Here is a 24,008-nt window from a genome sequence, read left to right on the forward strand (position 1 = left end):
TTTTACATGGGCAGGCACCGGGAATCTAACCCGGGGCCTGGGGCCTGGCAGGCAAGCACCCTTACCTGCTGAGCCACCGTGGCCCCTTACTTACTCTCTTTACAGAAAGTTTGCCAACCCTGATATAGAAGAAGTTGAGGAAAACCCCAAAAGAGTTGAGCAAAGTCTTGTCCAGTCCACAGTTGCACTTGCTATACTGTGGAAGTTTATGGGGAGATTGAAGCATCTGGAGAAGTGGCAGCCCTTTTAAATCACAAACAGTTTTCAATGTCCCACTGCAATTAGAAGAAGCACGTTCTTGCACTAAGGGAAAAACACTGAAAAGGGGAATTGGGGGTGAGCAACATGTCAGAAAAAGAAAACGTGAGGACCAAGTAACTGCTCCATGTTGTAGGATGAAATACAGGAAAGGAGAGATATTCAAATGGCAAGAAAAAGATGGGACCAGGTCCCTCTTCTCTGATTGCAATTAGTTTGATTAGCAGGGATGGCCCAAACTGTTTCTTAATAGGAAATTATATAGATACCTCAATTCCCCACCCCTTTCTACCTACAGAAAAGAAGGTGAACGGTTGAGCTGGAAAGAATTTTTAGTCCCAAATTATCAAAAACTCAGATACCTTCCTTAATTTTATTTAGGTTAACAGTTTAGTAGCCTGCCTCTAAAATATGTAAAAAGCCTACTTAGGGATCTACATGTAGGTCATTTCCATCTTGATGAGAATTATTTGTCAGGCTGATTTTCTCTTTATATGGAATTAGTTCTGGCTCTAAAATTCTATAATTTCATGGCTTGATTTCACTTCCTGCAGCTCTATTTTATTATTTCAGGGCAGGGGTGGTGTTCAAAAGAGATGAAAGGAAACAGAAAGGCTAATTTTAAAGTAAGGATAAAGTAGGACTATTTCAGTTATAACAAAGTCTGAGAGCTCTCTTTCTTAGCCTAGCAGCTAAGATCTAGATAAAAGTTGGCATATGAGTTAAATTCAATTTAAAAGCAAAAAGTGCCCTAAATTTTGCAGTATGTTAGCCTTTACCTAACTGTATCACTTTAAGCCCCCAAACAACTCTGTGAGTGAAACTAGATAAAGTAGACATTATTCTCATTTTGCAGATGAGAAACGGTTCTCAGACAGGTTGAATCACCTGCTCACAGTCACAGGTAACGTAGAGTTCAGTCTCCTGAGGGCTGCTACTTGTCAGGAGGCAAAGGTGTGACAGGATTACCACATCCAAGAACCCAGCCATTTTAGTGGAAATTTAGTTAGCGGAAATTAATTCTGGGTGTTTCTACAGCTCTTACAATGCATACACCCTCTCAAAATTAAAAGTAAACCTGATATTTCCAAATTGCAATTCACAGACCAGAATGAGTACGCATACTGGAAAGGGGACCCCCACGCTCACTAGAATACAGCTTAACCTGGAGGCGGCAGTCTAGTCGCAGGTGTTTCTGGTTATATTATTCTTTGTCCTATAAATCCTCAAATTGTCAATGACCATATGAACTACATTTCCTCATCTCTTAGGTCAGGCCTTCGTGTTGCTACTGAACAGAAGGGATCTCAGGAATTGACTCTGTATACATCCTATTGGATGCAACCAATCTGATTGTCTAAATTGGCTAATTGTTTCTAGAGCAGGTATTTCCCAATAGACACACCTAACAGTTCCTCTACAACGTTTCCCCCAAAACGGAGTGAGGAGTTGAGCTGGTCAGAGGTACGAATCCCAAATTCTTCTTTCCTTCCCATGAAGACTGGGTGGCCTTATTTATCTGGAGTTGCCACACACAGAACCTCACTGGCTGACAGCTGCTTAGTAAACACAACCTAAACGCAATCCACTAAGAAATGTCACATTTCTTTCAGATTTTGAAATTCTATATTCCAACTTCACATCTCGCTCCTCAAGTTCCTGCTTAAACTATGTAGCTTCATCACTAGCTACTTTCTAATCTAGTCCACCCATTTATCAATCTTAATTACTTCAACAAACTGAGCACCAACTTTATGTCAGACACTGTGCCGAGTCCCGGAGAAAAGTCGTCAACATGACAGAGTTACGGCCTCCACAGAGCTCAAGTCTACTGGGGCTGGAAGAGCAAAATGGAAATTTGAGCTAAGGGGACTCTCAATATATCTTCTCTGCTAGTTTTCTCTTAGTTCATTTTGTTTATTATTATGATGGACAACAAAATTTCAAGTTTAGTATAAGTAATCCATATCTCAGGGCTAATCAACAACAACAGAATGCCTTGTTCTTCAGAATATGGCCGAGTTGTATGATTTCAGGGACAATACCGGAAAATTCTACCGAATATCCTCTTTTTTTCCACTAAGGTGACACCCATTGGTGACAAAGTGACAAGAACTGCTACAGACCCAAAGCAGAATCAGATGGTAGCTATAAAATTGCCACCAATTCCACACAAAAATTCTCTATAAGATGAAAATACAGAAATCACTTGGCAGGGACTTCAGGAGCCCTTCTACTCACAAATGCTAGGTCCTTCAGTACAGTCAAGTAGGGTGAAAAATAGTAGGGCATCTGAGGGAAACCTGCCAACTCTTTAATATCAGCTATTAGAATTATTCACTTGTCACACTGGCATAAATGTCTCTATCATTTTGCTCCATCCACGCATATGTGTCATCTATGGGTGACACATTTGGAAATCTGGAAGGAAATTACTAAACAGACAAGGGAAGCTTGTTTGCAAAAAAAAAAAACAAAAACCCCACATCAATCAAAAAAACCACTTCTTGCTGAGTATATTATAGAGGATGTTTTAACAAATTTATTGGTATAAAGATTCAAGAGTCTTTAATATATTTTGTAAAAACAAGTTAATACCAAAGACTATCAAAGAGAATATTCACACAACAGCGGATCAAACTACAAAAGAGAAAACCAAAGGCATTCAAATGGGACACAAGCCTGCTCAGAATAATCTTTGTTTGTTCCTTGTGCAGCTTATGGTTTTATATTTATATTACGAAACAAAGCACAGACTTGATGTAAAATTTAAAAAGAATAAAGAACCAGGTTTGGCACAACTTGATGGTTACATGTACTATTCTCAGTATTGCTAAAATGTGGACTATCATCAAAGAGTTTGTTGAAATTACTTGAAACCACTCTCAGACACTTCACTGGCAAGCAGAGGCTGCTGCAATATGTGATCTGCCAGCTACCATCAGAATGCAAAATTTTAAAAGAAGCAAGTGATGACTCAGTGTCTGCATCAAGGGGGTATGCTTTTTTGCATTAACAAATCCGTGCTGAATATGAGCGATAATAAAAACCCATTGGCTCTGCATCAAGGGCTGCTCTTCGCTGTTGTTCTTTGCTCAAGCCACATGATGGCCAGGGCTGGAAAAGGAGCAGAGCAGGGGCCTGGCCAGGTTTGCTCCCAGATTTCTTTGAGGTCCTACACAAAGTTTTCTTACCTGCTTGGCAGTTACATTTAGACTGTATTATACCTCATGCACCAGAGAAGAATGGCTGCTGCTAAATACCCAGAGCATTTGTAAACTTTGGCAGACACGATGGAAAGAAAAACTAATAAATTCAAATAACTCCCTGAGAATAGTGGAACAGGACCTATATCACTTGAAACCATGCTGTGGACCTCATCATCTGCAGGAGTATTCCAAGCGTCCTTTAGAATAGACACAGAGCTGCTTGCACACACAATGATGACCCTTCAAAAGTAAGAACTCCTGCCTGTGGTTTGGGGGCCTCTTCAGCCATGTAAAAGGGTGGTCCTGCAAGGACTCCTACCTGCCACTCCTACACCCACCCCCATGACACCCAGTAAATACCAAAAAAGAAAAAGAAAAGCAAGGAGATTTTCTCCTAGATTCAAAATCTCATTTGATGTTTGTTTATGTCCCTTTACATATCGATCTCAAAATACCATGGTAATTCTTTCATTTTTGAAAACTATGGATTTTTAATAGGACTTGAATTTTGGACAGGTGTTGGACCATCTGAAAAAGTCCCTGGTACCTCCAGGTATTCATATAACACACCCTGCAAGAACCTACTTTCTAAGGAAACCTCTGTCTATATAAAATCCCCTTACAATTATTAAATCGTCTATATTCTACAAAACACTTACAGATAATTTACTTCATTTGTTTCCGATAATGGCCCTATGAGGCTGTTAAACCCTATGAGTTTATTGTTATGAATATAATGAACATTTCCATTTTACAGATGTGAAAACTGTGGGAATTGCTCCGAGAACACCAGGGCAATGACGGAAACCAGGGCCTTATACTCTAAATTTCCACTGACTAGTTTTTAAGTATAGCCAAATCGAGTTTACTACAGGCCTGAAAAGAAAGCACATAAAGGACAGGCAATTATGATGAAGCCAATTTTGTTCAGATACGGAGCTGTCATCCACATCTACCAATGGTGAACTAGCTCGTGATTTTTCTAAACATGACCACGCATTAGATATAATTCTCATAATGCAAAGCACATGGTTTTATTCTGCTCTACTATTTCACATTTGGCAGAAAATAGAGCTTTAGGGCTGCAGTACCAGACATAAAAGAACATTCAAACTACCATAGCCTAAAACATCTTGCTTATAAAGTTCTTATGGGACAGGGTAACACCTAAGCTTAGAAACATCTTCGCTTAAGTATTAAGGCAAATCACTTAAACATACTCCCTGTGTTTCCCCATCCATGATGTGGCTAATGTGGTTAAATTAAGCTCATTTTCTTCCTCCTACTCAGCTGAAAAATGTCACCCAAGAGTGTAAATTAATCAAACTAAATCCTCTTGGAAGAAGTAAACTCTGTGGTATTTGCCGATTCAGCTACTAGGTGTAAGTCAAGTGGCCCCGTAGCAACAATTGCATTGCAAGACAAAAGCATGTGGACTTATTTAAGCTTGAAAAAAAAAATTAATCGATGGTTTAGGAATTTGATAGTCCCTTCTATTTACAATCGAACTTCTATTTTCATTAACAGAATTCTTTTATAATAGCCAATTAAAATAGGTCAGTGTTGCAATTTTCCTCCAAAAGGAATTAAAATGTCTTGCACAGCACTCAGTAAATTCCTGACTCCCCAGGTCTCTGCCTGGCAAACTTTCTGTTCTTTTCAACCTATTGGTCATTGAGATGACTGTATGTGTTAAAATCTACAAGGGAAATCATCTGCAGAATTAGGACGGCCAGAACAGAGAGAAAATTGTTTCCTCTGTGGCTTAGAGCACCTTCCCTGCGGGTTCTCCCTGAAAATGTTGGGCCAACTCTGCTTCTCAAAATCTACAGGGCAGGGGTGCTGGAGCTGTGACCCCGTAGCCCGCTGACCTAGGCAAAGAGGGAAGGGGAGTTTCAACCCCCTCTAATCTGTGAGCACTTCCCCCAGGCAGGAGAAGCCAGATTTCCTAACACCCGTGTGGCAAAGAATATAGGAATCTATGGAGAAAGAAACAGCTTGAGGACCAAGGCCAGGATGTAAAACTATGAAAATCTCATAACCATTTTTAATAGACACTAAAATAATAAAGACAGCGTCCTATAAAGAAAATGTTAATGGCATTTTTGTAGATCTTACATTTGCAATAAGGCAAACTAAACTCTTAACTTCCATTTTATCATCCCTAGATATAGATGGAAACCTTTTGGGGTCTTCCTCTCCAGCAGTTCTAATAAATGGTTGTGAATTCATTGTGCTTGGATGTAGATTTTATGTGTAATAAGAGACTTTTCCCCATGCCTGGTTCACTATCCAAATGTTAAACTGATCTGGAGGTTCCCTTCAGGTTCCCAAATGGAGCCAGAAATAAAAGGTAACTTGGTTACTCAAGGAGGAAAACCATTGACATAACCTATTCTATACTGCGGAGCTGGTGTTTCTTGGGTCCATTCCCCAAATTCCTAGAGTTATAGCACCCTTTCCTCTAGGCCAAAATCCCAGCCCACTGACACAGATCCAATTCTAGGGACTTTGGGCTCCCTTTTCACAGGGTTCTTTATTTTTATTCATTTTCTCTAATATTGTTGTTCTGTCACCCATTTTCTCTCTCCTTCCTATACCCAACTTCCAGTTTCTTTTCTTCTTTCCCCTAAATATCCTCAACTGGAGAAAGTTGCAATCTGAATATATGACAAGCAAATTAAGAATATGTGTAATATAATTCAGTGTAAACTGAACTTATTGTTACATGGGATTAAATATATTTGTATTTGCAAAATATCTTTCTTCAAACTCAAAAGAGGTTTTATTCTTCAGAGTAAGTGGGGCTCCAAACTCAGCATCAAGGATATTTAGACATGAGCACAGAAGCAAGAGGTGTGACGTGGAAAAACAAAGGGGCGATGGGCCATGCCAAATCTAAAGGCTGACAGATGAGGGGGCGGTTCTGCCTTCATATTTAACTCACTGAAGGGCTTCTCTATAAGAATTTTTTTTATTCCAGCCTAACATTCCAATTAAAGAAAACCTTTCACATAAAGTCCTAACATTCCAATTAAAGAAAACCTTTCACATAAAGTACTGTGTTCAGTGATGTACAATGTCTATGAAATGCTGTGTTCATGTTATGTTTTCTTTAATCTCACTTTTGTGACATATTGGAGGGAGGAAGGAAATGTTCAAGATAGGAGAAGGCGAGACCTGGACTGTCCTTTGACCTCATTCACTGCGCTTTTTACCTTGTATAGCATCAAATGACAGTCTGGCTCATATTTACAATCAGTTTTGCAAGTGTTTGCATCTTCTGGGGTATCTTTTCCCTTTTACTATTTTTTTCCTTCTAGTTTACTTGCACATTTTAAATTAGAATTATAGTGAGCTTCATAATGTTTGATTTTTATTTTGGAATAAAATCAGGAAGGAGGTATTTAAGAAATCTTAAAAGAACATAATATTTAAATTCAATAAAAACAAGCAGCCATAAAGAGCAGCCAGTCAATAGGCAAGACAGATCAATGGGGTACTAAAGGACCAAGAACCCGAGCTAGCACATCATTTTCTTTTTCCTTTTGATCCATTTATTTGCTTTCATATTGAAGGAATTTAAACATAGCTTACACAATAAGTTCAAGTAATTTATTTGGGGTTATTTTCCAAAATGCTTAACTTTTTATGAAGAAAAACAAAAAAGACAATGAGGAAAAAAGAGGCTTGACTAAGAAGGCAGTGGAGTCTTCTCCCTAAAAGTAAGGGATTTCTAACCACAATGTATTAAGCATGCTGAGCCCAAGGGAAGCTCTTTCCGTGAAGCAATCAGGAAGGGATCCACAGACAGGCTGACTGATCACAAAGGCAGCTTAAGTATTTAAATTCGAAAAATCTTTAGCAAAGTGCAGAACGTTGCAAGAGGGAAGTAGCATTAAAAAGCAAAGCTACAGACCCAGGTTTGACTCTCAGTGCACGCTGGTTATTTAGCTTCCCTATGTCTCAGCTCTCTCCTCTGAGAAATGGAGAGAGAGAAATCTTCTTAGTGGGTAAACGTGAGCATACAGCCTGTCGTGGCCATACGTCCTCACTGCTAATTCCCTCCCCTCCCTGAGAGAGGCTCTGTTCTGACTCAGCAGAGTCGAAAAACAGCCCTTCCTAAACTTGGATTCGGGAAACTTTGGTGGATAGCGACAATAAACTGTGTGACCTTAGACAACACACACTGTCACTCTGACTTTCAATTTTCTCACCCCCAAAATGGCAGGATTAGTCTGAAAGTTTCCAAAATTCTTTCTACCTCAAGAATTCTAAAATGAATGGTGTTCATGGTAATGCAAGAAATTAGTTTCTAGTTTTCTTTTCTTGTATCATCCTTCTCCAGTGTTTTAAATTAAGGTTTATTAATCTCATAGGGAAAAAAATCCGAATTTTTTTCCTCTGCTCTGGAACTATTTATTAGAAGAAGTCTTGGTCTTTTAGATGTGTTACAAAACTCACAGCAAAACCATCTTGACGCCTAAGTACACTTTTGAACACAGAATCAAAGCTCCTAAATAAAATATTAGTTCCAGGAATTCCAAGTCAGTTCTATATCAGGAAGTCTCCAATTGTAACTTTCTTTTTCCTTTATTCCTTCCAGTAAAGAAATGCATATATATATATATATATATATATATAGAGAGAGAGAGAGAGAGAGAGAGAGATACACACACAGATACACACACACATAATATATATTTTTTCTAGTTTTTTAACCTGTTCTTTAAACAAAAAATCAATATGCAACATGTTATTTCATGACAACAAAGTAGAATGTGAAAATATGAGGGTGGGAAAAACAATTTCATGGTTATACAGATGATTATTTCCTTGCACATAAAACTTTTGATTCACTAGCTTGTTTGAAACCAATTGGTTAAACATTCCCTTTTAGCTTTAGCTTTTATATTGTTGTCAGAAAATCAGACTGCCTAACTTATTTTTTATTTCCTGTGATACAAGACAGTTGAGGAAAGACGAGATGTAAAGAGGAAACATCAACTTCTCCCATGCCCGTGTCAGGACAATGAAAGGGTAGTTAGCCTGCAGATGCTATGAGTAGATGCCACATTCACAAGTTACCCAAATCCCCAAGCTTTTTGTGAGTTATTCATAATTTGGATAAGTTTCTGGGTTAAAGCAGTATCTCATAGTTTCCTCTGCTTCCAGGTTACGCTTCCTTTAAAGTCATGACAAGAATTCTGTGGTAGGTAAACCAGATTTTATTCAAACAATGCATTTCTGATTTTCTGGAAGTCCTTCAAATGTAGCTAAACACATGGAGATAGAACTTCCTGACACACCTGAGTATCACTTTATAGCTTGGAAAACTTTTATATAATTTGCTCTTAAAATTATTTGATTCCTGGAGTCATTTTTTTTTTTCTGACTGGGATTACAAACACAAGCCTGGTTACCACTTCTTATCTCATTCTGCTCAGCATATAGTAAAATCCTGGTTAAAACATCGCTTTTGAGGGGGCCACAGTGGCTCAGAGGCCGAGTTCTCACCTGCCATGCCAGAGAACCGGGTTCGATTCCCAGTGCCTGCCCAAGCAAAAGTAAGAAAGAAACAAATAAAAAAACATATTGCTTTCTTCCCTTTACTTTCAAGTGGGTGCTGTGCTTTCTTGACCTTTAGAAGGAGGTGATGCGTCACCAACAACTGGCCCACTAGCAGCAGGTATTTATTCAGAAACATGAGCTAAAGGGTGACCCACTACCGAACACGTTCACCCCAGCTTCTGCTCCTGCTGCCGCTCTGAGTCTTCAGAATGATGACCCAATGGCCGAGACACTCTTTCAGGAGTGTCACTATCATTTCATAACCACCAGGATGGCTATTATTTTAAAAATGGAAAATAAGTGTAGGTAAGGACGAGGAGAAACAGGAACCCTCATGCATTGCTGGTGGGAATGTAAACTGGTGCAGCCACTATGGAATATAGTTTGCTATTTCCTCAAAAAGTGAAACACAGAACTACCATATAACCCAGCAATTCCACATTGAGGCTTATACCTTAAATAACCGAAAACAGGGACTCAAACAGTCAACCGTTAGGACACACGATAGCCGAAAGGTGGAAGCAAACCAAATTTCTATCAACAGATGAATGGATAAACAAAATGTGGTATATCCATGCCATGGAATATTATTCAGCTGTGAAAAAGGAATTAAGCTCTTATACATGCTACAATATGGTTGAACCTTGAAGACAACACGTTGAGTGCAATAAGTCAGACACAAAAGGACAAATATTGTGTGATTTTGCTTATATAAAATACCTAGAATAAGCAAAGGCAGAGAGACAGAAAGTAGATTACAGGTTACTAGGGGCTGAGAGTAGGGGAGAAAGGAGAGTTATTGCATGACAGGTACAGAGCTTTTGTGTGGGGTGATGAAAAGTTTGATAATGGATGATGGTGATGGTAGCACAATATTGTGAATTAGTATCACTGAGCTGCACACATGAAAGCAAAAATTATTAAAATAGGAAACTTTGTGTTGAAATTATATGTTACTACAGTAAAAATGTTTAAAGTGTGCGCTAAGATATTTGAGGGAAAATTATTTCTTTTTTTTATCAACAGAAGTTTTTTGTTAACGGGATAAACCAGAATCTACAATCCCTGAAAACTTAAATAAATGAGATTCTTATTATAATGCCATGGGTTGAGACATGATGGCCAATAAGTTATAAGAACAAAATATGAATGACGTTATTAATATTTTCAAAAGACAATGTTACAGAAAAATCTCTCATTCCTACTAGGAACAAAATTTATAAAATGTACATGATAAACCTAATAAGAAATGTGAAAGAACTGTATAAAGGAAAGCATAATGGTTTATTCACGGCACTAAAAGAAAAGCTGATGGAGACGGATGCCATATTTGTGGATTAAAGACAATTATAAAAATGCTCACCTTTTCAAACTCTTCTATAGATTCCACGCAATTCCAACCAGAGTTCTAAAGAATTTTGTTTTGAAACTTTGACAAGGTGATTCTAAATTTTATCTGGTAGCATAAATGAATATGAATTGCCAAGAACTCATTTAAAAAGGAATATAGTGAGGGAAGTCTTACCCAAACAAATATAAAAACATACTGTTAAATGAGGTCATTAAAACAGTGTGAACTGGTAAATGGTTCAGGAATAGAAAAAAAGCATCAGTAGAACAGAAGAGCCAGAAGCAAATTACAGATGTGACTTTAAAATATGGTGGAGGTGGCATTTCATAACAGAGGACAAAGAATGGGCTATGGAATAAATTATTTCTAGGACCATTAACTCTCTTTTCATGTCCTGATAACCTGTGTTCTCAACTTTAACTTTGACAGTTTGCTTAAACTGTCCATCTCGAAAAAGTGATAGCCCTACCTCACACAAAAAAGCAAATTACAGATAATTTAAGGAGCTAAATTCTTAAAAATACATAAAAGTTCTGGGGAAAAAATGTGGGAAATATGTATATAATTATATAATTTGGAGACAAAGAAGGCTATTGCCTCTGATATGATCCACAGCATTTTTAACAAACAGAGGTTCTCAACTATCTGTTTTCCCAGCAGAATGACCTTGAACCCCTTGTGGCAGATTCCTGAACCTCATCCCAAACCTACTGAGTCACCTCCCCAAGTGACTGATGCCCTGTCATGTTTTGGGGGCCTCTGGTCTCAAAACGAGAACCAAAGTGGGTAATGAGCAGGAGGATTTCAAATGCAAAGCAGTAGCCAGGCTGCCACAGTCTTGCTGTCATTGAAGGTTCGCAGGTGCTATTTACGCAAAGGTTCCCCCTTTTTTTAAAAATCCCCTAGGAACTAGACTCTGTTTTACAGGAGTCAGTTGTATTAAATAAATTCCCTCCATCACCCATTTAAAACAAAACAAAACAACTCATAAGTTACATGAAGCAGGGTGATTTACAGCAAAAAAAAACTTCCTGATCGGCTTGCATTTGGTGTTGTGCCGAATGATGGCACAGCCAACACTTCTTGAATATCTATTCATACTGGCTCTTAATCCTGGCTGCATTTAGAAATCACCCAGGAAGCTTTTAAAAGTATTATACGTATCTGGGTTCCAGCCCCAAGGACTCTCATTTCAAATGGTCTAGGAAAAGAGTCCAGAGACTGGTACCTTTTAAAGCTCCCCAGGTAATTCTAAGCTTGGATTGAGACCAGTCCAATACTTCGGCACAGTGGGAAGGTACCAAAGCAGAGAAAAGAAAAAAAAGGATGATTTGAAACCTTATTTTGTTTAGTAGTTAATTATTATTTAATTAGTTCATTTCCCCCCAAAAATTCGCATATGAACATCTAAGTATACATACATTTGTCTCTTACAATTTCTACTTGTAATGATAATTTTCTAACAGAAGATTTGTAATACTGCTTATGAAACAGATATAGGCATGTGTTTAGCATGCACCTAGATAAGCCTGTGCTTCCCTCAGCCAAGGGTTAAAGAGAAAACAGTGTCCTTCTCCCACTTCTGATAATGCACCGTGAACACGTCACCATGTGCAAAAGGGTGACCTGAACTCACTCTATGCAGAAAATTCAAAGGCAATAAGCCTTTGAATTGCCTGTCCACTAAGGAGGGAGATGAGAATTTTTGCCAAAACTATTTCAAATAGGCAAACTACCCTGCCCAAATTCCATGAATACATCATTACTAACTCATTTCATTCTGCGATTTCTAGTCTCTGTGATGGGGCCTACCACTGTCTGCAAAGCAAAATCTGAAGCATCTCCACCTGCCATTCATACCTCCCAAACCAGTGCATGCGAACGTTGATAGCTGGGCAGGTCAAGCAGAGATGCATCTCTTTCCTTGAAACGTTTTAGACCTTAACCAATTGATTTCATTTTTTGAAGAATTCTCCTTAATAGACAACAGACAACTCTTTCAGATATAATCTGTTAGAAGACTGGAGACAAATGCTATGGTTTTCCTGAAGGTTCATGAGTCAGGACTTGAACAAGTTTGTAGTACCTTACATAGTCTCAATGATAGGATCCAAAGCATTATATAATTTTCTTTTTATTTTCAATATATCACCACTAAATAAGTGAATATAAGCTACTAGAAAAATGAAGGCACTACTCTTGTTTTTTTTTTTAATAATGAAATCAAAGTACACAGAGTTAAATGATTTGTTCTACTCGATTCCAGGAGACAGTGGGGTAGGAGGGACGGGCCCCTCTTCCCAGGTCTACCAGGCAGACTCTGGCCCCACCTTTCCACTCTAACGGGAGTCACAGCGTCACTATGATCATTCACCCACACAAGTTCAGAAATGGGAGTTCCAAGAACTGAGCCGAAGAACAATAACGTTGATAAAATCCAATTGGACCATGTTTATAGCACCCTTCATTCAACAAACTTTGGAAGACACAAAGGGGAAGCAGATACTTTTGTGCCTGTTCACAGGATGAATTATTTTGGGGGGAAGGGAAAAGAAAGGGAGCAGGAAAGGGGAAACCTGATCCATAACTAACCAAAATACCCAACCCACGTTCTGGAAGAGAGCTGCAGACTGACGAGGGCAGAAAAGTATATGGGAAAACCAAAGGGAAACAGTAAATTCTGAGGAGTATAAAGAAATGTAAGTCATTTGTGACCTCAAATGGGCAATCAAATGACCAATAAGATGTACACAAATAGGAATGTGAGATTTTATATAATTAAGTAACTAACATATAACTCCATGATAGCAAGGGCTATGATTTGAAAAAGGGGGGAGTTAAAGCAAGGTTTTCTAGGAAATGAGGCTTCATTTAGTTGGGCCTCAAAGGATTCAGGTAAATGGCACGGAAGGGAAAGGAGTCCAGTCATGGAAAATGGCCTGAACAAGAAGGGGATTCAAGCCAAAGACTCAAATCGCCAAGGGAATCAGCTCATTCATTCAATCAATATTTATTGGGAACCTATCGTGTACAGGCAGTATGCTAGGACCAAATTTGCAGTGAGCAAGGCACTCAACCTGCCCTAAAGAGCTTACATAACCTAAGTCTAATGGGAAATAGAACTGGACGGAGGCAGCTTGTGAATGGGTTTAATTTCAGTAGGAACTGAGAGGTTTTGAGTGACTGTGACATGTGCAAATGATTCCGGCCACGTTGTTTCTGATGAATTACAGGGGAGGAGAGTGAAACTGGGAGACCACTTAATAAACCCTTGTGATGATCCCAGTTTGTGACAAAGCAGATTCGAACTGGGGTGACAGCTGTGAAAAGAGAAAGCATTGTGAAGACAAACACACAGGGCTGAGAAAGAAAAAGAAGGCTGCCTGGGAGAAGAATGAGAAACGTAGATGCCTGGGGAAAAGGGAGGGCCAGTGACATAATCAGGGAATTCTCGAAGGAAAGTCAGTTAGGGGGAAAAAGTAAAGAGCACTTTCTCCAGTCCCAAGATGGAGTGTTCTGGTAGCTAACAGGTTGGGATCTGTTCAGTGCCCTTCTCTACTTTTGTGGTATTGATGTTCTTCAATCTGGATCTCTTTCTTCCTGCTTTAATTTGACAAATCTGCTCTCAGCCTTTTGAGGAGAGGATCTGATAGATTCGGTCACGATGAGGTGATATTATCTGACAAACACCCAGTGTTGTATCAAAAACAATTATGTAGCTCAGAGAGGTCAGTAATGGGAGCCAATTTGACATTAACAGCATCCATGGTGAAGACTTGCAGGATAGACAATCACCTGTTCCATGCACCCACTTAAGCATAGTGTGACTTCAGAGTTGCCTAAGAGGAAAATTTTCCCTCAATCCTGTTCTAAGCATTGCCCTTTAGTTTTCGCTTGAGCAGGATAATTGGGAGTGACTGGTTGGTTGTATTCCTGTACTTGGAAGACAGTCCTGTCTTCCTCCAAGCTTCCTCTGGAGTCACTGCTTGAATCACAGTGTTCCTGTGCACTGGTGCTTTCCAATCACTTAGGGATCTTGTTCATATGCAAAGTCTGAACCCCAGATAGGGCGGGGAGTTCTGCATTTCTAACATCATCCAAGTGATGCCCATGCCACTGGTCCATGGACCGGCAACTTGAAAATGTATGTGTCTAGGAACAGACAGCACCTCTCCAAAGCAGACTTCAATTCAGGTAACCCAGAATTTAAATCTCCCTGTGCCGCTTCTCAGATGGGTGACCTAGACCAGCTCATTTGTTGTTTCCTCCTCTGTAAACTAAGGAAAATAATAATATCCACTTCAAAGGAGGTTCAAAGGCCAGATGGACAAAACATTTAGAGTGGGTCCTCAGTAATTATTAGTTCCAACAGCAGATCCTCTTCTCTTCAATGAGATTCATGGAAGCACATCTCTCCTCCCCCTAAAAAATGTTCTAAGTCCTTAAGCAGGAATGACTGAGAATGCAAACCACAGAACACGCTCAGGTACTGGAAGGGACACTATTCATCATCATGTAACCTGCATGATTACAGACACTTCAAAAATAGCATTATTCTGTACTCGTCTGAGTGATTTACTACAATAAGATCTATTATACGTCTTCCCAGCTCTGAAATACCCAACCAACAATTTTCAGGGAAAGGAATTATTTCTTTTCTAAGAAAACCCATTCAAGGTACACTACATTTAGCCAAAATCAATGTATTAGGCTTTTTCAACTCACATTTCCTCCCCTAAAAGTCAGATTCCATACTACATTAAGAATGGTGTCCTCGTGTATTTTACCATTATTTGATCTAAAAATGATTCATTTCTCCCGCACGCTCTTGTGTCCACGCTGGCCTGTGTGGCCGGTCCAGCTGGTGCAGAGCTGCCACCACCGCCATCACCCCTTCCATCCCTCAGCTGTTTGAGATGAAGCTATTATTTCTGGAGAGACACAACGGCCCCGCAGATCAAGCAGGAAGTGTGGCGGGAGATGGAACAGTGGTGGCCTCTAGCATCTGGCGTGGTTCTGGCTGATGAGAATCTCGCCGGTCACTCCTGCCTCCTCAACAAGACCACGGCAGCCGCGGACTGTGGGAATGAATCACCAGTGAAACGATTTTGAAACCTGCTTCGATTTCAGGGGAAGAATTGTTGAGTTTGATCAATAAGCTAAATAACGACGGCAATGTAGATGGCCTCCTTGTTCAGCTGCCTCTTCCAGAGCACATAGAGGAGAGAAAAGTCTGCAATGCTGTTTCCAGACAAGGATGTTGATGGTTTTTATGTCACTAACATAGGGCAGATGTGTTTGGGCCAGTATTCCATGCTGCCCGCTACCCCATGGGGTTTGTGAGAAATAATGAAACCAACTGGAATTCCAACACTAGGGAAGAACGTGATTGCGGCCGGAAGGTCAGAGAATGTTGGAATGCCCATTGCTATGATGCTGCCCACAGATGAGGCACATGAACGTCCTGGAGGTGATGCCACCATTAAAATATCTCATCCCTATGCTCCCAAAGAGCAGCTGAAGAAACATACAATTCTTGCAGATGTTGTGGTGTCCGCTGGAGGCATTCCAAATCTGATCATAGCAGATATGATCAAGGAAGGAGCAGCAATCATTGATAACGGGAATAAACAGTTACGATCTTGCAACCTCTAAGCCCAAATTGGTTGGACATTTGGACTTTGAAGAAGTCAGAAAGGAAGCCAGTTACATCACACCAGTCCCTGGGGACGTCGGTCCCATGACAGTGGTCATGCTGATGACGAAAACCATTATTGCTGCTAAGGCTTGAAGGTGAGTGGGAAATGCAGATCCAAAGAGCTTGGAGTAGCAACCATTAGCTGTTTTATCTTCTCTTTTATGAACAGTCTTCCAAGCCAGTTCAGGAAGTAAAACAGGCCAATAGAAACGCAGTATTTTTTTTTTATTCTACTGAAATGGCTTAAAATGGTGCTTTGTATTTGTTGAAAGCTTAAATGGATGGGTGTTTGCACAAACAGTTCTTATCCAGGGGGAACACCAGTATCCTACTGGGCCTTGGGACCCAAGAGAAGACGTTCACCACGGGGCATTGTCACATGGCGAATGAAGGCTCAACTTCGTCAGGCCCCTGCATTTTTCACAATTTGCCTTTTCTAGGATTGCATTTCCCACGTGCTACTCCAATAAGAACTGGTACCCACATTAGGTTCAAAACCTCTTGGGTTCAATTGGTCAAACTAGAGGAAAAACATTGCAGAGAAAATCAAGGGAACAGTAAACAGGAAGAAATGATAGCAACTGGGTAAGAAAAAATTACCCAGATTTATACATGTATTCATCAATAGCCAGATTTATCTAAATAAAACAACTGGGTGGGAAAGAAGAAAAACTACATACTAATAATAATCCTAAACTGCTATTTTGTGGCTTAATCGGTGGGAAAACATTTAGGATTCTACCTGCTATTAGCTCTCGTTTTAATGGATGTTACTATTCAGTGAGATCTCCCCATGTGAGTTTTCTGGGATTGAAAAGGCTTATGTTATATAAATTATTCATGTGTGTTGTCATATTTGGCTCTTGCTCTATCTTTAAACTTAATTGGTGAATTTTTTACTACTAAAGAATATCTGGATGGTTTCTTTGGTGTATTTTGAAAAACTAAACTGATAAAGAGTTGGGCTCGATAATCAAAAGGCAGCTTAAGTATGCAACTTATTTTTCCACCAAAGAGTTGTCAGTAGCTATTTGGTTTTCTCTTTGAACCTGTTAGTTTTTACTAAAACGTTTTTTTTTTTTTTTTTTAAAGAGAGAGGGAGGAAGGGAAGGAAAGAAAGACAGACAGAGAAGGAAGGAAGGATGGGAGGAAGAAAGGGAAACATCTTTAAACATTTTCTTATTTTTATTATATTTTGTTTGTTTATTTGTTTTTTACATGGGCTGGGGCCGGGAATCGAACCGGGGTCCTCCGGCATGGCAGGCAAGCACTCTTGCCCGCTGAGCCACCGCGGCCCGCCCCTAAAACGTTTTTAAGAGCTTGAGTTAATATTGAATTTAACCTGACTTCTCTGATTAAAACTTTTTTTTCAATAAAACACTTTGTCCTGGGGAAAAAAAACGACTCATTTACACTGACCACATAAAAATACATTAACTACACAAAACAGAATAGTCTTTTACTTGGAATTATCTATCATATGTGAAGAAATACATCTCCTCTACATTTTCTACATTTTGAAAAGCGAACCACAACTTTGTAAAATGCGTCATTTTTATACAGCTAAATATCAACATCTCCCGTTGTACACATTTATCATTTAACCCCCAAAACTAAAATATGCGAGCCAAGTGAGCATAAATGCCATCATAAATATCAGGCTCCAAAATAAGCTGCAGCTTTGTGTGTTTAGATAGAGTGTATGTAATTTGAAAACAAATTCTCTCCCTTTCTCCATCCTATCCCCCAGAATAACCACTACTTAGAGAAAGCCACACCTGTCACTAGGGGCTGACCAATCTTTCAACAACAACAACAACAAAAATTGAGCAAGCATTAAGAGCCATTCAAAACCAAAGAAAATGCCAAGACACTTTGGGAAAAGTTCCACTCTCAATGCAAATAAAGCTCCCAGAATTCGAGGGAAATAAACAAACCAATTAAGCCATTAGCATGTCTCCTTTGAGACTATCTGATCTCCAGAAAAACCAGGTTCTACTTGGGACAGGTGAGTGGTTAGTCTGCTTAAGGAAAAACAAAAGGCAGCAAATTCTCCCCCTTAAACTGGAGCAGATACCAACTTTGTCAAGAAATCATACATTCTGAAGGTCCACATGGCTGAATGAGGAAACCTTCTTATGCTGCCTGTTAAATCTGGTGGTAAACTTTTATAGCAATCAAAATAGCCTGACCATTCCTTCCCATCAGAGAAGAAAAGCCCCAAAGCAGGGTGGCACCCACAGAGTGGCCTAGGTTGGCAGAACGAGGTAAAACAGGCTGCTGCCCCCCCTTACAGGAGGGCATCTGATTTGGAATGGCTCCATTTGGAGTTGGGAACTTTTAAGAGAAAGGAGCCACGATGAATTTCCTTTCCATTTTGCCTTGGGGAAGGACAAGAAGGGACTCGTTGTGTGGTCTGTGGCGATTACTTAACTTCTTCAGGTCTCAAATGAAGAGGCATTAAGAATCAAAAGAATGAGAGAGCCATGCCATTCCAGCCCACCCAGCTTCCCTCTGCCCACACTGCCTTCAGTGGGAGTTGAGCTGATATCCTGTTCTATTAAAATAAAATGCAAAAGGAACCCCCAATGGTTCTACTTGAAGGGGCTATTTCTATCTTTGAAAAACAAAACAAAAACATTTCCATGTTATTCGTTAACTGTCTGCTTTAAATCCACGGGCTGTCTTCTGTCACTCATAAACTGGAGACTGCCCTGCTGCCACCCACTTGAGTTGGGCAGCCTTCCACCTTCCAGCACCTAATTAGGGCCTAAGTGGTTCGGTTTGCCAATCGTGCTAGGATTTGGAAATACAAAAACAAGCATGATACAGTGTCCCCTTAAGGTGTTTACAGCTTCGCAGGACAGAACAGCAAGCAAATATTTAACGAATTAATATCTCTCAAAACCCTCCCAAGGCTTCCCATTGGCGGGAAGGACCCTTTACTTGCCTCAATTCCTCCATTCACTCGTGCCACAAGCCACTTCAAACTCCTTGCTCCATATACTCAAAAATTTTCGGAGTTCAAATTCGTCCCTTTTGTTACTACTTGGTGAGTACCAGTACAAAGATTCCATGTGAATGCAACTGAGAAATTAGAATGTAAGGGATGATTTTGATGACTGAATCACTATATAGCTATTCCTTTTTGCTTTCTGGTATATTGAAGGAGACAGAGGGAAATTCCTGAAAACTCTAAATTGTAATCCAGCTGCATTGATCTCTGATGATGATTGTGCAGCCCTTATCTACTGCCCCTGTGATTGTAACAACCTTGTGACTAACCTTCAACTGAACTCATTCATCCAGTTTTTCAACTTTAGAGTCTCAGTAATCACTCAAGACAGCCCCTAATAGTTATTAATGAAGAGTCTTGGGTCAGCCTAGAAGTAACCCACCCCAAGTCCACAGTTGTCTTGATAACAAAGACTGGATCTAACTAAAGTGGGCCTCCCTGACATGCACAGTAGCTTAGACTTTAACCCACAAGTCAGTTACATCTCATTATAATACTAAAAATCACGCCCATCATTAAAAATAAATAAATAATAAGAGGAACAAATGTTAAAATAAATTTAGTATATTGAAATGCTAGTGATCAATGAAAGGGAGTGGTAAGGGGTATAGAGAAAACATAGGGGAAACAAAGGCTAAAATATATTGGGTAGATGGAACTACTAGCAATGAGAGCGAGGGGTGAGGGGTACGGTACGTATGAGCTTTTTTCTTTTTATTTCTTTTTCTGAATTGATGCAAATATTCTAAGAAATGATCATGGAGATGAATATACAACTATGTGATGATATTGTGAGTTACTGATTATACCAAGAACAGAGTGATCATATGGTATGAATGTTCGTGTTTGTATGTTGTTATGTTAAAAAAACAATCACGCCCATCATAATAGCAAGGCTACCATTTTCTTACACATACTCTGTGTACTAAACATGTAATCAATCTGCACATGGCTCAATAATCACCTCTAATTGCATCATCTGGGGTCACTGTGCTCATTATCTTAAAACCTGCCCATCTTTCAATTCTATAAAACTATCAGAATCACTGCCGTTCAGGGAGATAGAGTCTGGGCTGACAGGCCATCTGGTCTCCTGCTACACACCTAGTAATTTCTTTCTCTCTTTGAAACCCCGGTGTCTCAGGAACTGGTCACTGAGTGCATCGGGCAAAAGAATCTATTGCCTTTCTCCAGTAACAAGGACAGTTTGGAATTAATAGTATTGGGATTACCTATGAATTTCAAACATCTGTCCTTCAAAACCAAATGCAATAAAAAGCACATTGTTAACTATTGCAAGAGCCCATTTCAGTTCTTTTAGGTTCCTTCTTCCATCTTCTATCTTTGCCTATTTAGAATTGTGAAAACCACTGGCGACATATATAACAATTCCGTTTTCCTGGGAAAACTATCTTCACAGTTTCCCAAACAGCTGGGACGGGGTGGTTGCCTTGATTTCAATTGTACCCGTGTGATGAGTGAAGGAAAAACACAGTAATGGCCAGCTGCATTCTTGCCTCCCAGGAGCGAGTAGTTTGGCTCTCAGGTGCCCATTTTTTGTTTTGTTTTGTTCTTAACATGGGCAGGCACCGGGAATCGAACCCGGGTCTCCGGCATGGCAGGCGAGAACTCTGCCACTGAGCCACCGTGCCCTGCCCTCAGGTGCCCTTTTATATATCTCTATTCCTCTTCTCCTCCCTGTCCTCACCATCCCATCTCCCCAAACGGTAAGCCAAGTGAAGTGAAGAGTGGCACTTAGATCAGAAAACTACATTATTCCCACTAAAATCAAAGGCTCCGGTGACATTTGAATCAGAGGATGCTTTCAGGGACACCCTCCTCCCTGTTCCATTCCATTAGCTGAGTAACCAAGAGCAATTTACCGGAGTGGATTTTACGAGTGCTTCCCTATGTCAGCGTTTCTGCACTCTACTTTTGTCCCAACATAACAACGTAGGGGGCAGTTTTAAAGAATGCATACTCATATCACCGCCCAGGACAAACTCTGGGATCTGTTCTGTAATGACTTGTTGAAGAGTGCTGTGAAAACTACTGCTTTTTTGTGTGTAAATGTTATATTATACAATAAAAAAAAAGTTAAAAAGAAAAAAAAAGAATATATACTCACATACAGCAGAAGGAAATGCAAGTATTTTTTTTCATTAAGTCTTAAAAGAGATTTATATACCTCACATGGCAACTCACTAAACAGAGCGGTGGAGGCTGGAGCTGGAATACCAAAGATGAGAAAAGCTTCTACTTCGCAAAGATTTTGATTAGAGGGAAAGATAAAATGTGCATAAGCAATCACAAGATCTCTGCAGATGAAGGGCCATGGGATTTTCAAGAGGGAAAGAGGACCCAAGAAGGTGGAATGAGGGGGTGGGCTGAGCTAGTGGGATGGGGAAGAGGAGGGAACTGATTCTAGCCACACTGGAGCTGAAGGTGGAGAACATTCAAGCCTGTGAGGGAGCAGCAAGTGGTCGAATTTGATTGGGCAAACTAGGCGGAAGACAAAGCAAAAAGGTAGACTGAGGCCATGCTGTAAAAGCAGAATTCGGAGGACAGGGAAAGTGGTGGAATCTTGCAATTCATGACATCTTCGGTGTTATAAAATATATCTTTGCCAAATAATACTAATATATAACTGCTTTTAAGAAAAAAAATTGAAGACTGATTCATAACCCCAAACAAAGAAGACAGTGCCTCTTTGTCTCTGTAGAGCAGACAACTGCATAACACCTCAGTACTCCATAATGGCTTGGAGAGGTGGCTGAGCAGGGTCGGAGAGAGAAGAGGTAGGGAGGTGGGAGGAAAAGAGAACTCCCCTTCTTTTGGCAGCCTTAATTAAATCTCCCCACTTCTGAGCACATGCAAACTACATTTTCTGCCTTCTCCAGCCCTCCTCTTCACCATCCCACATCCAGAAGAAGGCTTAATTTGGAGGATGGGCGAGAGGTCTTGTCGGGAAGGAATACAACTCTAGTTGAAGGATGTAGTTAGTTAGGGCTTAGGAGGTGGAGGGGTGAAAAAAAAGAGCTGAAAAGAAGAGACTATCCCAATTCCCCCAATTTTTTTCTGTTCCAAGCCTTAGCTCTAGAGAATAAGAACCAGAGCCTCAAAAATTGGAATCTAGCAATTTCCTTCTTATTATGTGCCCTCAGTTAGTAAATATTAATTTTATGATTAAATACTCTCCAGGGAAATAATAGGCTTTTAATTATTTACATAAAGTCAAAGCATTATGTCCTTGATTTATACTTGAAGTCTGTATTGGACTTATTTCTCTTTGTGATCCATAAGAAGATAGAAAAAATTTTATGCTTTATTACTATTCTGAAAAATCAAGTTAGTTATGAGTAAATAATAGGTACCGTGGCCTCCCATTAACTAATCAATTGGTTTAGTGTCTCTGAAAATCTTACCAAAAATAATCATTTCAAAGGATCACTTTGAATCCCCCTTTTCTCTAATGCTGTAGCATGTTTGATTTGCAACTATTTCGGCATCAGCGAAATGAAGGGTTAGGACCAGGATGCCTGGGCTGCAAGTCAAGAGATTTGTATTCTAAGACCCAACTCAACCATTAACTTGCCAGGTCACCTTGGTCAGGTCACCTAAACTCTCTGGACCTTAGAGGGTCATCTGGGGATGCTGGGGACCTCCCAGGGCAGGGGGGGATGCCGATATGGGCATAAGTATAAACTTCACACACAATTTCACATATCCTGGAGGACATACCTCTCACCTCTCATCTTGATATTCTATGCTTAAAGCCATCCAATAATGGAAGGAAACAAGCATTAATTTATAGCTATCACCATAAGACAGGTATATATGAGAAGGAATGAAAAGGCTGCTAACCATGAGCTCACCCTACTCATCACACCTAAAAGCAGTGTCAGAGTAGACGACAGTAGACAGTAGAGTGGAAGAGCCTCCCCACCACTCTCAGCCCTACAACCACACCTTGGACACACAATGATGGATGCCAAGTTTTAGAGGCCACCTCAATGACTGGAGATGTCCACATAATTCTGTAAAGCAAAGCCCCTACTGTTCAAAGTCAAAGGAAAGCTACTAGGTCTGGTTCTCTGAGACAGATCCCTTCTTCCAGCTCAAAGAGTAGTTGGTGCACAAGTTTTGCTTTATTTAAAACCCAATATACTGGGTGCATGGGTGGTTCAGTGATAGAATTTCACCTGCCATGCAAGAGACCTGGGTTTGATCATCAGCCTGTGTACCAAAAAAATAAAGCCAATATCTTATCAAGACATTTATGGGTGAAATATGATATCTAGGATTTGCTTAAAAATAAACCCAGGGTAGGTGAGAACAGAGTAAACGAAATTGGCCACGAATTTCCAATTGTTGAAGTTCAATGATGTAGTTTTAAATTTTTCATTAAACAAAAAGAGAGAAAGAGAAAAGGTGAGTTGAAAGATTCATAGGTTAAAGGATTTTTTGAGACTTCTACACAAAGCTTAGTTATTCTTACTCAATTTACATCCTATTGAGGAGCATACCATATATCACAACCTACGGCTCACAGAATATAGAATTGACATAGGGTTCTTTTGGAAACCATTGTATAGTTCAAAAAACACATGACTTCTAACCAAGGAAAAAAATTATTTTTTGTGTGTGAGGAATATCTCTCTGTACACGGACAGCTCTTTTTAGTGCTGACTGAGAAGAGAACGATGCAGAAAACAGTAATAGACCCACCTGGGAAGGCATGAGCTCCACCCTTGTGTTCCCACAGGCCATTCAGCCCAGTCAGGTTTGGTATGATTCACTGCTAAGTGTGGACTTACGTAAAAGCTTGTTATTTTTACAAAGCTCCCTTTAACGTCAGTCATTAAGTCCTTTTAATGAGTTTTCTTCTTATTAGTTTCTGCTTTT

At 39.8% G+C, this 24,008-nt stretch overlaps 1 protein-coding gene and 1 pseudogene across 2 annotated transcripts in view; one reads left to right on the plus strand and one right to left on the minus strand.

The window, feature by feature from the left end:
- Positions 1–24,008, minus strand: part of MYO1E (myosin IE) — a 247,820-nt gene that overhangs the window by 213,360 nt on the left and 10,452 nt on the right. The window lies entirely within an intron of this gene.
- Positions 15,194–16,281, plus strand: LOC143656531 (bifunctional methylenetetrahydrofolate dehydrogenase/cyclohydrolase, mitochondrial pseudogene; annotated as a pseudogene).

This window comes from Tamandua tetradactyla, chromosome 14 (assembly GCF_023851605.1).
Source record: "Tamandua tetradactyla isolate mTamTet1 chromosome 14, mTamTet1.pri, whole genome shotgun sequence".
NCBI classification, from domain to species: domain Eukaryota; kingdom Metazoa; phylum Chordata; class Mammalia; order Pilosa; family Myrmecophagidae; genus Tamandua; species Tamandua tetradactyla.